The sequence below is a fragment of the Hirundo rustica genome, chromosome 9 (genome assembly GCF_015227805.2).
Source record: "Hirundo rustica isolate bHirRus1 chromosome 9, bHirRus1.pri.v3, whole genome shotgun sequence".
Classification (NCBI taxonomy): domain Eukaryota; kingdom Metazoa; phylum Chordata; class Aves; order Passeriformes; family Hirundinidae; genus Hirundo; species Hirundo rustica.
In genome coordinates, this window is record NC_053458.1 from 13,204,874 (window position 1) to 13,217,109 (window position 12,236).

At 35.0% G+C, this 12,236-nt stretch overlaps 1 protein-coding gene and 1 long non-coding RNA gene across 18 annotated transcripts in view; one reads left to right on the forward strand and one right to left on the reverse strand.

Annotated features, from left to right (window-relative positions):
- Positions 1–433: 433 nt before the first annotated feature.
- The window catches only part of ADGRL2 (adhesion G protein-coupled receptor L2), a 176,487-nt gene continuing 164,684 nt past the window's right edge, over positions 434–12,236 (forward strand). For all 17 annotated transcript variants that reach the window (XM_058421843.1, XM_058421831.1, XM_058421833.1 and 14 more), the window contains exon 1: positions 434–475. The gene's annotated coding sequence lies outside the window, so the exon portion shown is untranslated. The remainder of the gene's footprint in view (positions 476–12,236) is intronic.
- On the reverse strand, positions 3,966–8,013 carry LOC131378611 (uncharacterized). The gene is made up of 3 exons (XR_009208142.1): positions 7,991–8,013; positions 6,346–6,372; positions 3,966–4,234 (listed from the first exon to the last, which is right to left on the reverse strand). It is a non-coding gene; the product is annotated as an uncharacterized LOC131378611 (long non-coding RNA).

A 12,236-nucleotide genomic window follows, 5' to 3' on the forward strand; every position in this document is an offset into this window, starting at 1 on the left:
GACTAATTGTTTTAATAGTAATGGAATTTTTTCAATACTAACACAAATTTCTCGACGAGTTAGGAATAAAGCCTTTGACATGTCATTGATAATTGTCTCTTCTGATCATAACCCTTTATGCTCATGTTTTCTCCCACTCCATAGCAGAGTGACAGCAAGCCCACAGTTTTATTTTTTAAAATGCAGTCACAAGTTGGATGCCAAGACCCTGTGTCTGTATTTTGTGAATACCATGCAGATATACACAGATATATTATTAGCAGATATGTACCTGCTAAGTACATGTCATACATATTTGGAACTGCATTAAACTATTGATTTATGATTTGAACATGTATTTTCATTTTTTGTTTTGATGTTGATGCACTGTTTGGCGGTTAGAATCCCTGCAGATAAGAATATAATAACTAATAACACTTTCTTTGCTTTCTAGGGTCTTTATGGCAGAATGATGAATTCCATCTTTTCCAGAATGGTAAGCAAAAAGCTTTTTCTGTTCCTGATAACACAGAACAGAAGGTAAATTCTTGTAAGAAGGGATTGCCAAATTGCTTGAGAAATAACTGTACTGTACAATTTCATAATTATATGGCTTATACAGCTGAAAATATTTGAATATTCAAATCCTGTAAGCTACCTAGAAAAGATTTGCAGAACATTATGTTAATTATTCAAGAGAAAATATGGGAGGATTTAACATCCTTGTTGGAAATGCTGATGACCACAGAATACTCAACTATTTATTTCTAATAACAACTATTTGTAATGTATAAATTCCCTTAAACATAACTATCTCTCATATTTAGGCTGAAAAGAGGTGACTTTCATAGTGTGTTACTACTTGAAATGTATAAAATTTATCTTTATTTATGTTTCACTAGAGCTTTGCTGTATGTGTGAATTTAAAAGTATGTAATTTACAAACATAGATATAACTTCTGCATTCTATCATGTTGTTTTAAAAAGATGGTTTCATCTTTCATTCTTTTTCTTTTTTTATGGCTGAAAAAGGCAGTATTTATTTTGCTCCATGATCATAATATCTTTACAGTCAAATATAAAGAAAAATTCATCATACTGTGTGTGTAAAGGTCATCCACTTCTGAACAAACTACTGAAACCAATGAGTATATTGCTAAGGAGAAATGTTTTCCAACAGGTCTTGGGCATTCACTTTACAAAAAATATCCTTTCCCCCTACATAAAAATGTAGTCTGAAATCAACATAAAACCATCAGGAAGTGAAACTACCGTGGTAGCTAAAGTGGAAAGAAATATTACTTGAAAAACATCTCATTGGAGCACAAGTTCTGACTTAAAATGTGCTTCTTAGTGTTACACTTGAAAGATCTTCCATCTTATCCCTAAAAAAACCCTCAACATTCCTTTAAAAATTTATATTATTCACAAAATTCAATGCATCAGAGCTTAAAACAATGATTTAAAATATGTGGGACTGATTTTTGTTATATCTGATAAAAGCAGTATCAAAATTGCCAGTGTTCAAGAAAACCAATATCAAAACACAAGTTTTGTGACGACCTTTAAGAATTATTTCTGATCAACGTGGAGGGTTAGTTGTTCTTTGGAACTTTCTTCTAGGAAAGTAAAACCTGCAGGTGAAGCTGTTTTGATGCACTTGGGTTTGACCTGGAGCTCTACCCCTCTGATAACAGCAGTGAGCTCTGCTTTGGCAAGGTCTGTAATGCACTTTTACCTCCCTGCTAAGTGGGAAAGAATGGGGCATTTTAGAACAATCATGCCTGCAGATCCTTCAGGGGCATATCTTGATTAAAGAAAGGGAAATCTTATGTTAAGCTAGGGGTGGGGTCATGTTAAAAAGAAAAATAAAAGAACAGTCCAAACAGGCATTAGAACTGCATTTAACCTCTTTCATCCACAAACATAAAAATGTTCAAGAAGAACTCAAGAGTAATTTTTAATCTAAAAGATTAACTGTGTGGCCGTTAAGTATGTTTGGGATTAAACCATCAAAGGGCCTGCCTCTTTTGTGTATATTTGCCTATTAGCAATGGGCCCTGGGCACAAGGATTGTACGTAGGTTGCAGCCACAGACACTTGCACTGCATACACCCTTCTCTGCAAAGTTCATTAGACAAAAATATTGTCAAAGTTAAGTGTTTACCAGCACCTTTCGTCTACTTAAAACCACTTTAGCCTGAGGCTGATTTTGTGAAGGCTGGGGGGAAGGAAAGAAGAGAGTCATAGCATTTCATTTTTTTCATGAAAACGAATGTATTCAGCTCTTCAGGCTTGGACTTGAAGAGTTACTTCAACAAGGACAGTAATAGATTGTTTTGGGTAGAATTAATTTTTATACATATAACCATGTATGCCTCAATGAATTTTCTCTGACCTGCTCAGGAGTCCAGGGTTACTCTGTTGATTATGGATTTCCTTTATGTAAATATTATTTCAAATACAAATATATTTTCAAGTTGGGTATCTTTTGTTTAAGGAATGGGAACCTGAGCTTTGTCACATTACTTCCTTTCAACATGGCAAGGCTTTCTCTAATCTTAAAACCAAGATAAATATCATAGAATAAAATAAATTGTTGAATATATAATTAATATCACTTTAGGAAAATACACTTACCTTCTCATTTCTAACTCTACCTCTGCTTAATGTATAAAGATTAAGTGCACATTATGAGCAGTCATAACACTCGATTTTAATCTAAAAATGGACCTTTTTCTATACATGTTAATAAATTATCTGTTACCTCAAATTATTCCTAAATATGTGCCATTTTGTGGTAGCATTTCATCAAATATATAAACATTTTGTCATAAATTTTTAATTCCACAAGTTTTAATATCTGGAAAGTCATGTCAGATTAACTGAGAGCATAAAAGACCCACTAACACACAGAAGACAGCTGCAGCTAAAAATTGAAGAAGACAAAAAAATAGTTCTCACTTTCTTCTCATCTAAAACTCTGCAATTATTCTTTGAGATTATAGATCTCTATTGGGATTCTGGTTATACAGAACTTTTTGGTTCATTTCACAGGAATAATATCCATCTTAATTAGCAAAAACAATTGATGGGCTTTTCTCTTTTTTACAAGAGGGAGTTCACTTGGTGTACTGATTATGAGTAGTAGATTATCCTGGTAAATGAAAAGTTCTTGTCTTTCTGAACAGCAGCTGAATATGTTAGCTGTCTTCAGCCTTGTAGCTTCTTTGTTAGACATCACCTTGTTGAGACAGAATGACTTACTTGGTAAGTGGCTGACCCTGATTTTTTGTCTGGCACCCTAACATTGCTGGGCATTACGCCAAGATGGATTCTGCAGCTATTTATGACTACATTCAAGGTTCAACTATGCAAATCACAAGTATTAGGCAAAAAAACAGAGCAGATTTGTTTTTTAAATATTTCCACAGCTCACAAGGTCAAAGCATTTGTTTTCACAATTTTAAAATATAGCTTTGTAAGTAACGATCAGTAATGTTTAAAAAGATTGTCACCTTTAACATTTTATTTAGACTGACTGATTTAGACAGTACATAAACATTTTTCCTCATGTGCTATAAAATACTTGTATGGAGCACAGGAAGAAGAGACATGAGCTGAAGTGAAAAAAATGTGTCTCATTTTATCAGCTGTGACCAGCTTAGCCACACCATACAGAATTACAGTAGAGTAAAAGGAGGAGGAACTGTGACAAAACATCTTTGGAGAGTGAGGCCATCCTGGTGCAGCTGCCTGTGGGAATGGCACAGAAGGGCAAGGACCAAGAGCCTGCCCTGTCCACTTTGCCTGCACCTCCTTGCATGGGCCTGAAATCAGGCCTGAATCCCACACCAGTCCCTAGACAGGCTGTATTCACAATTATTTTTGCCTGACGTTTGCCAGATCTAAATTCATCCCGCATCTCTGGTGGATTCTGCTCACGGGCAAGTACAGGACACAGTGGCCCCATGTCTCCGTTTTTGCATCACTCACTGAAATGGTGGTGGTGGTTTGCTGGACTTCAGCTTGGAGATTTCTGTGAGGTTTCGTGTCCTCCCCCCATTCCCATGACATTCAACCCCCATCGAGACTGGAAAGTTAAAGGCGTGTAATTTCAAAAGGAGGGAGTGCTACAGAAGTTCTTTGGGATAGGTTTGCCATTTGCTCTGTGTGCTCTCCAGTGTTCATCCTGGTTTGAATCCTTTTGTAGCCATTGCTATCATCCTGCAGAGGAGCTGTTGTTTTGTCTCTGCTGTACAAAGTAATAATGAAAACATATTTTTAAAACTAGCAATGGTATATGTTATGTAGTAAAGAACTGTGTCTACAGAAAATTGAAATGTGATTTAAACACATATAAAAATGATTACTCGTAAGCAGAAATTGAAAAGAGGTTATGTGCACAAGTTGTTACAAGATGGATTTTAAAAAACCATATATCTCTACCATATCCTAATTTCCTGACAAATTTAACAAAAGTATTAATAAACCTTACACATGTATCAACAAACTTATCTATTAAAAATACTTAATTACAAAATAATAATTCCACTCACCCAACACCTAAAGATTTTTCAACAATATAATACAAACAGGCAATAGATAATAACTAATAGAGAAGCATGGAAATAATGATAATATAGACTATATATAGTAGTCAATATACTTAATTGAGATTTCCTCTTAAAGAAAAGGGGAGCAGATTTAAAACCAAGCAGAGTCTGTTTTCTAATAGGGGTTCGGGCATACGTTGGATTAAGCTCTCAGACAGAACTTGATGTGGGTGCACGTGTGCCTTCATCAGACATCCTTCACATAACACCAAGGGTAGATAAAGGCTACTTAATTTCTTGATTGTAATATAAAATAATTAACAAGGCTGAACTGCTGGTTCATTTCTTTGACTAAAATAAAGGGTTAACATAAAAAACCTAAACCAATTAATTGTTTTAACAGTTTGCCTTATCAGTCAACAGTTTTCTTTATAGTTGTAAAACAAAAAGCATTTTTAAAACACTCTGTTGAAGAAGACTCTGGGTGTGAGTTAACAGTGGCTGAGCATAGTTTTCATTTGAGCGATGCTTTTTATTCATCACCTGAGTTCTGTGAGTTGTGGTGAAATAATGTGTTTCAGCAGAAGGGAAAGAATTATGGGAGAAATGTGAATGAGTGCAGAAAAAGGCCAATTAAGATAAAGTAATTGGTCGAAGTCTTGTTTCTTTGTTTTAGTTACCATCCACGCAAGAGCAGGGCTCATTGATCTTAGTGGGTTATTTCCTTACAAACTGCAGGACTGAGTGTAGAGCTTCCCTGAATCATCTGTAACACTGTAACTCCATAATTCTAACAAGGTGTGAAAAAGGCTTCCAACAAAGTAGGGAAGATATTTTAAAGTGGGTCAAAAAAAAGATAGGTTGAATTGGGAGTATGGAGATTTTCCATCAAATTCATAGGATTTGTACAAAGAAGTAGAATTTGATCCTTATTAATACAATACAAAGCCTTGGAATTTATTCATTGTTAAACTTCCGTGCTTCAGCCAATTCTTTTTTAAAGAGCCCCTTCTCTAACGAGAGTCACAGAACCCTGTGTTAAGGTAAACATTAGCAACTCCGTCCACAGTCAAATCTAAATAATACTTAAGAAACTAAATCCAAGACATTAGCAATAAAAATACTTAGCATGTATTTGTTTCCTGGGAGCCTACGTGGAAATTGAATTCCACTGACTGCACTTACACAGAACAGAATTCAATTAAAAAAAAAATAATCCACCTGAATTCCATGCTGTGAAAAGCCCTTGCAAATATATTTTAGGGACTTCGGATGTGGAGGCCGGACACGGTTTTGTTTTATTTTATTTTTTAATGGAATCAGTCTTAATGTCTAAGGTTGTTCTTTACTTGCCTCTGCTGAACAGTTTTCACATATAAGCCAATGGAGGACAACTCGTTATTAAAGAAGTCAGCAGGTGTCCTGTGCTCTGAAACATATTAAATAAAAAACTCAACAGGATCATGTTGACTGTGAGCTCCACAAAGAAATTAAATAATGAAGACAGCAGCTCTTCAATAAAGACGGGTTTTCATAAGTAAAAAAGTCTTGTCACAAGGTGGAAAGTTCTCCTGCATGTTTTTACTGGAATCTCCATTCTGGCATTTTCTGGAAAAGGGCGTATAGATGTAAAGTGTATAGATTTGAGACACTAAAACTTTCTGACCAGAATCTTATGCAATAGAGAGTGATCAGCGTGGCAGGAACTGAATAGTCCAAATCTGCTCTTCTCTTCACACTTTCATTGTTCAACAAAAGAGCATTGCAAAATGGCCTTGTTATAATTTTCAAGTTTTTTGAAGTGTCTTACCCGTGTCAATATTAATATGAAGCACTCCTGGAAAAAAAAAAAAAAAAAAAAAAAAAAAAAAAAAAAAAAAAAAAAAAAAAAAAAAAAGTTCATTGTATTTTTAGTTAATATTTTTTTCAATGTATGAAGCCTTCCAGCCACAGAAACATTTAAAATACAGTTTCTTTTGAAATTTAAATGTATTTTCAGATAAGATATCTTTAAACCTTATTAGGAAGGTTAAGAACTAATATAAACAGTTTTGAACTTCCCACTTATTGTGAGTTGTTGAGTAATTGCACCAGCCAAATGTTTTTAGAGGTGGCTTTAATATAAGGAATCACAAAATTTATTGGGTGCTAATTTATTAAAAATTTTGTCATGCAATAATTATTTGAAGAAAATTGACAATTAAGAAACCTAACTAAGATTCTTTTTGAAGCAAAATTAAACTTGATTTAATTCTCTTTGGAAAAATAAAAGTTGACTTCAATAGAAGTAGGTCTGGGCAACTCAGAGTTGATTGGAAAATAAATTATCCTAAGTGCATCCAGACTCACTGAGCATCTTTTAGAAACGGAGTGTTCATAATGAACCAAAGTCTTCTGACAGCTTAATATGACTTTAAAATAACTAATACAAAAAAAATATTGCAAAACTTTTGTTGACCAGGTGTTTTCCCATTTTATCAATACAATATATTCCTATAATGGCCATCCCATGCTCTGTCATTAAAATGTAAGTTTTCCTTTCAGGTGCTTTGTCTCAGACATATGGAATTCTCATCTGTAGTTTTTACCTCCAGCCTCCCAAGTTAATCACATAGGGCTTCTTGAAGAACAGTTTGCTGCAAACACAATTGCACAATATGGGCCTCAGTGAGTTAGTAAGAATTTACCAAAACAATTAAAAACTTCTCCAAAACTCCCCACTAATTTTAATAGAAGGTGACACATTTCCCTATATTTGTGATTTCTTAATCAGTACTGTTGTTTGGAATAAGTATTTCTAGGACTGTGGATATGGTCTTGGTCCAGCAGAAGTTTGCTGACCTAGACCTGTGTGTTTGCAGAAGAGGGCTTCAGCTTATGTTATGGGTGAGAAGTAAGAACTTCTGATGTCCTGGTGCCATTCATTCCCAGCAATAATTTATATCCATACTCATTCTTTCAGGAAGGAAAAAAATAATTCTCAAATACTAATTCTTCCCTCGACACAACCTAAAATTGAATTAATTACCTTGTTTGCTAATCTCTTGTTGTCAGCCTGATGCCTCGTGTGTAGGTAATAGTGTGTTTAACAGAAAAATTTCCCAGAAAGTTCAGAGGAAACCACAAAATTTGTCCAGTTACATGCGGCACTTCAGCCTCAATGTATGATGAAAAATCTTTCTCCTACCATTTTTTCATTCCAGTTGCCATTGCCAGTTCCCCCAGAAAAAAAATCCCAATCGATCCTTATCCTTAAATATGTGCACGTGAGTCTGCCCGGGTCAGGAATTCTACCAGCGCTCCATTACAGCAACGCGGGGCTCAGTGCAAGAATCCCTGTCAGGAGCACTGGGGGAGCCCAAAGCCAAGGCTGAGCCTGGAGCAGCAGGCAGGCTGAGCACAGGGCTGGCAGCTCCGTCTGTGCCAGTGTAGAGTGTAGGAGTGTGGGAGCTTACCCCTGGAGATCTCTGGAGTGAAGCACAGATGGCAACCTCTAAGTGCGTTGGAAGAGTGAGTGACCAAATAAATTGAATTCGTTCAATCGCTTTCAACACACGTCATCCTTGTGTGTGGCATTTTGATCCTGTTCTTGAGTAAATGTATCATTAATTTTTTATTAAAAGGTAATGCTCCTGTTCTAATGATGGTTAATTATATATAATTAAACTGAAAGGATTAATAATATTAAACATTTCATCAGAGGTAAAGATAAATATAAATACATATATTGTAGTATGATTTAATATGAGTATATAACATTGAGCCTATATTATCTTCAATGCATTATGTAGAAGAGCAAATGAATAAAATAATACGTGAAATAATATTATGTTCCAGGTACTACGTAAAATAAATGTCTAGTTCAGTACTTCTACATTCATAAAATCCATTTGATTTTTGGGGTGCAATATGCAAGGAATAGTTGAAGTAGTTTTAAAAATTCTTATAAAAAGTCCCTATTAAATGGATGCATACACTTCCTTGCTATGACACCCTTCCCTGTGAACAGTTAATTACAATGCTAAATGACCTACATTTTTGACCACAGAGTCATAGATTACAATTTGGAAATACCTCATTTCCAGTTAACATTGAATCCATACATCTTTATAGGCCTAGCTTCCGATTTTCAGAATCTTTGAAATGGACCTTAAATATTCATACACAGGGTATTCTTCTTGCATTGCTTATATGTTGATAGATATAATTTCATTTTGACTCTTTTTAAAAGCTTAAGTGTTCAGTATCACAACAACACAACTTGATCTTTACCCATAGATACACTTTGTTTTAAACAATAATACTCATTCCAGTTTTGATTTCTGCCATTAGATACAGTTAATCTGTATCTCCAGATGTAAAATGCTGTGAATACGCAGACATTCTGTCCTGTAAAATGCTGTGCCTTAACATAGTTCAATAAGCTGAGAAATGTGTTAGCTTTTTAAATAATTCCTTTAAACTGTGTAGTTTAAAATCACAGAGATGTTTTGGATTCTGCAAACTTATAAGGAGCTAGTATTTTTCTAGCAATATCTTAAGGCCCTCAGAAGAATTTTAAGGATTTTTTATGAACCTCAGTATGCATTTTTTAGCCAGATTTTGGCATTGTTTCATTTTAACTCCAGTACAACTCAATCAGTTTATTTTATAATTAAAAGCAAGGAAATAGTAACAAAAAATACATAATGTATGGTACTCGTGTTTATAATAGAAACATCCATAAAGAAAGAAACATGTTCTAACTCTTCTCATTACCCTAAAGGGAATTGCATCTTTAATCACACAAAGCACAACGGCTTTCTAATTTTGTTTAAAGTGTTTCAGTACTTACAAAAACCAGATCAGGTTATTGTAAATCTAGAGCAAATTAGAATCATTGGCCTCTGCTCAGCTGTATTCAAGAATACTATGTAAATCATAAATTTAATGGCATACTGAGACACACATCTGTTTCTATTTTGTAGAAGTTAATAATCTAACTTCAGAGTATTTAAACATTACTTTCATTAACTGGAAAATTGTGAAAAATAGAGACTGCTGTAAGTCATGTGTTGCAGCAGTATGCTCAAGGAAATATAAAAAACTGGAAGTCTAATCAGTAAAGCCCAAGTTTCTTAGAGATATGCCATTGTCGGTTTTGTGACCTTGCAGCTCCTCTGTTTACCAGGAAAACTTACACAAACAGAGCTGCATCGCTAACGAGAATCTGCACCTGCACGTAGTAGATTCCCGTTTGTAGTTCTAGTATCAAATGCCTTTCACAGCAAGGAATAGATGGTGCCTGAGTTCCCTAAACTCATGTAGATAATGACCTAATGGCTTTTCCTATAGTTAGCATTCTAAATCCAGGTAAATAATTTGCGGATCAATATACATATTGCAACTGATTTTAAAGATATTTTTGACATTAGAACTGATAAAACTGCTGTGCTGCATAAATCAATTCCCACTACATACTTAGTTTGGTAAAACTTACTTTTTGGTCTACTGTGTACTCTGTCGTATAAGTTGCTTCATAATAAAGTACTTACTGGAAAGTTTATTCATTTATTAATACCTTACACTGGATCACAAAAGAGGCATCGTGCACAATTTATGTAATTTGGAAAGAACCAACAGTGTGTGCTTTGTGGGAGAAACATATCAGTATTGTCAACATTTTCTTTGTTGTAAAGACAGTAGTTTTTATGTAAAAAAATTATGTCACAGATGTAACTTCTAACAGTTTTTTTTTTCTCTTCAAATAATCTCTTTATTAAAAGACACCCAATCTTTGGGAAGTCAAATGCCACTTACGTGCTGTTTTGCTTGTGCTAAAATTACCTGCAGTAGTAGATACTTTGCATTAAAGCTTATGTGCATAAAGCTGAATGAGATTTATGTAAATAATTGTATGAATATGTATCCCACCTTTTACCAGAGCTAATTTCAATGAACTGCATTTGAGAGGGAATTATATTAATATATACAACTGATAGGAAATTTGCACATTAATTTTACTGTCAACAAAAATTCTGATGAAAGCAAATTAAACTGACGTAGCCATATAGAGAGCAACGGGAAGAGAAAACCGAAAGGTGAAACTGGGTATCTACATGGTGCAATGCAAATTTGTGGTTTATTCTTCAGTAATATTCAGTGCTTGCATATGCAGAAAATTCTGCCATTTCTGTGTAAATTAATATGGGGTTATCACTTTGCTTTCCAAGTGTTTAATAAAAGTTTAAGTGTCTTGTTTTAATGATATATTAAATGTAGTACTATGATTTACCAGATATAATACAAAAATATTACATTTTGGTGCTGAGTAGTCAAAAAACAGCAGCTAGTGCTCACAGTGAGGTGAAGAATAGCATCTTAATCAATTATTGAATACATTTTATTATTTATAATTAGCAGTAGAAATAAGCAGTCAATTGATGTTCCTCAAAGCAGGAGCATGGTACTAATGTCATTCTTTGACTGCAGTGTTTTTAGGAAGGCGTAGCCATACCTTCAATCAGATTCAAGTCTATTTGTCAAAAACATTGAGGTCTGTCAAAAGTAAATGATCGTTTAATTAAAGAAAAAAAGGTGGAATATCTTTGATCCCTATACTTAGTGATATTAATTCGCCGTGCTGCAGGTGTTTGTAATATATAACAAATCATTACCAAAGCGGAGGCTTTTATAGGCGGTTTCGGTGAAGGAAAATGACTGTTCTTTACAACTACCAGAGTTACACCTGGCAATGTAACACAAGCACAACAAAATGTGAACTAGAAGATGTAAGCCTGGAAACAAATGTGGGTCTCCGTCTCCATGCGCTGCTCATGTCAGCTGAGATGGATTGCAGAGCAGTGCCGCTGTGCAAAGTTGGTGGGGAGGGGAGGGAGACTGAATTTGCTGCTATGTCTAGGCTCTCTGACCAGTGATCCATGATGCATCTTTGGTATCTGCTCCAGAGGGAGCCAATCACGTAACTTTCACCATTTCAATGGCAATCAGTAACAAGAGGAAAAAAATATAATCTTATAAAAAAAGATAAGGGACCAAGTCCTTGTGTTAAACCCACATAACAAAATCAAAGCAAGTATAGCCAATCAACTGAGGTTAAAGCGCTTCCAGACTGGCATGAGGAACTGATGGGTAGAACCAGATAACTGCATGTAAAGCACAACTAACATTGCCTTGATTAAAGCTACCAATTGAAAATTAATTAATTTGGTCTCACCGAATAACAGATATTGAGACACAGGGAAAACAGCAAAAGGGAACTGTGTTATGCAAGTTTGGAAGCAAATATGGCTCTCGTGCCCCGTCTTTTGGGAAGGGAAACTTGAAAGTTGCAATCATGAGGTGAGGAAGTCCCAGTGGGAGGTTCTTTTCTGTTCGTGATTGATTGTGAGCACCCTGTCCTTTCCTGTTCATAACCTATTACCATATCTCTCAACTTGATTATTATGACTAAGGGCCAGGTTTTCATGTAGGCAGTGTATAGAATTTCTGCAACTTGACTCCTAAAGAGAAACATGGAAAGAATTTAAGCCATTAAGTTTAAAGACTACTCTGCTTAAATGTTGCCTACCTGGGGAAGATGTCTCTGTTCAACAGGCACTTCTATGTTTTTTATATCAATTTTTCCTGCAGCTGTAATACTCATCATGCCAAATACTGTTTCAGTCAAGATAAACCAGACTAAGGAGCTCTGCACCTATA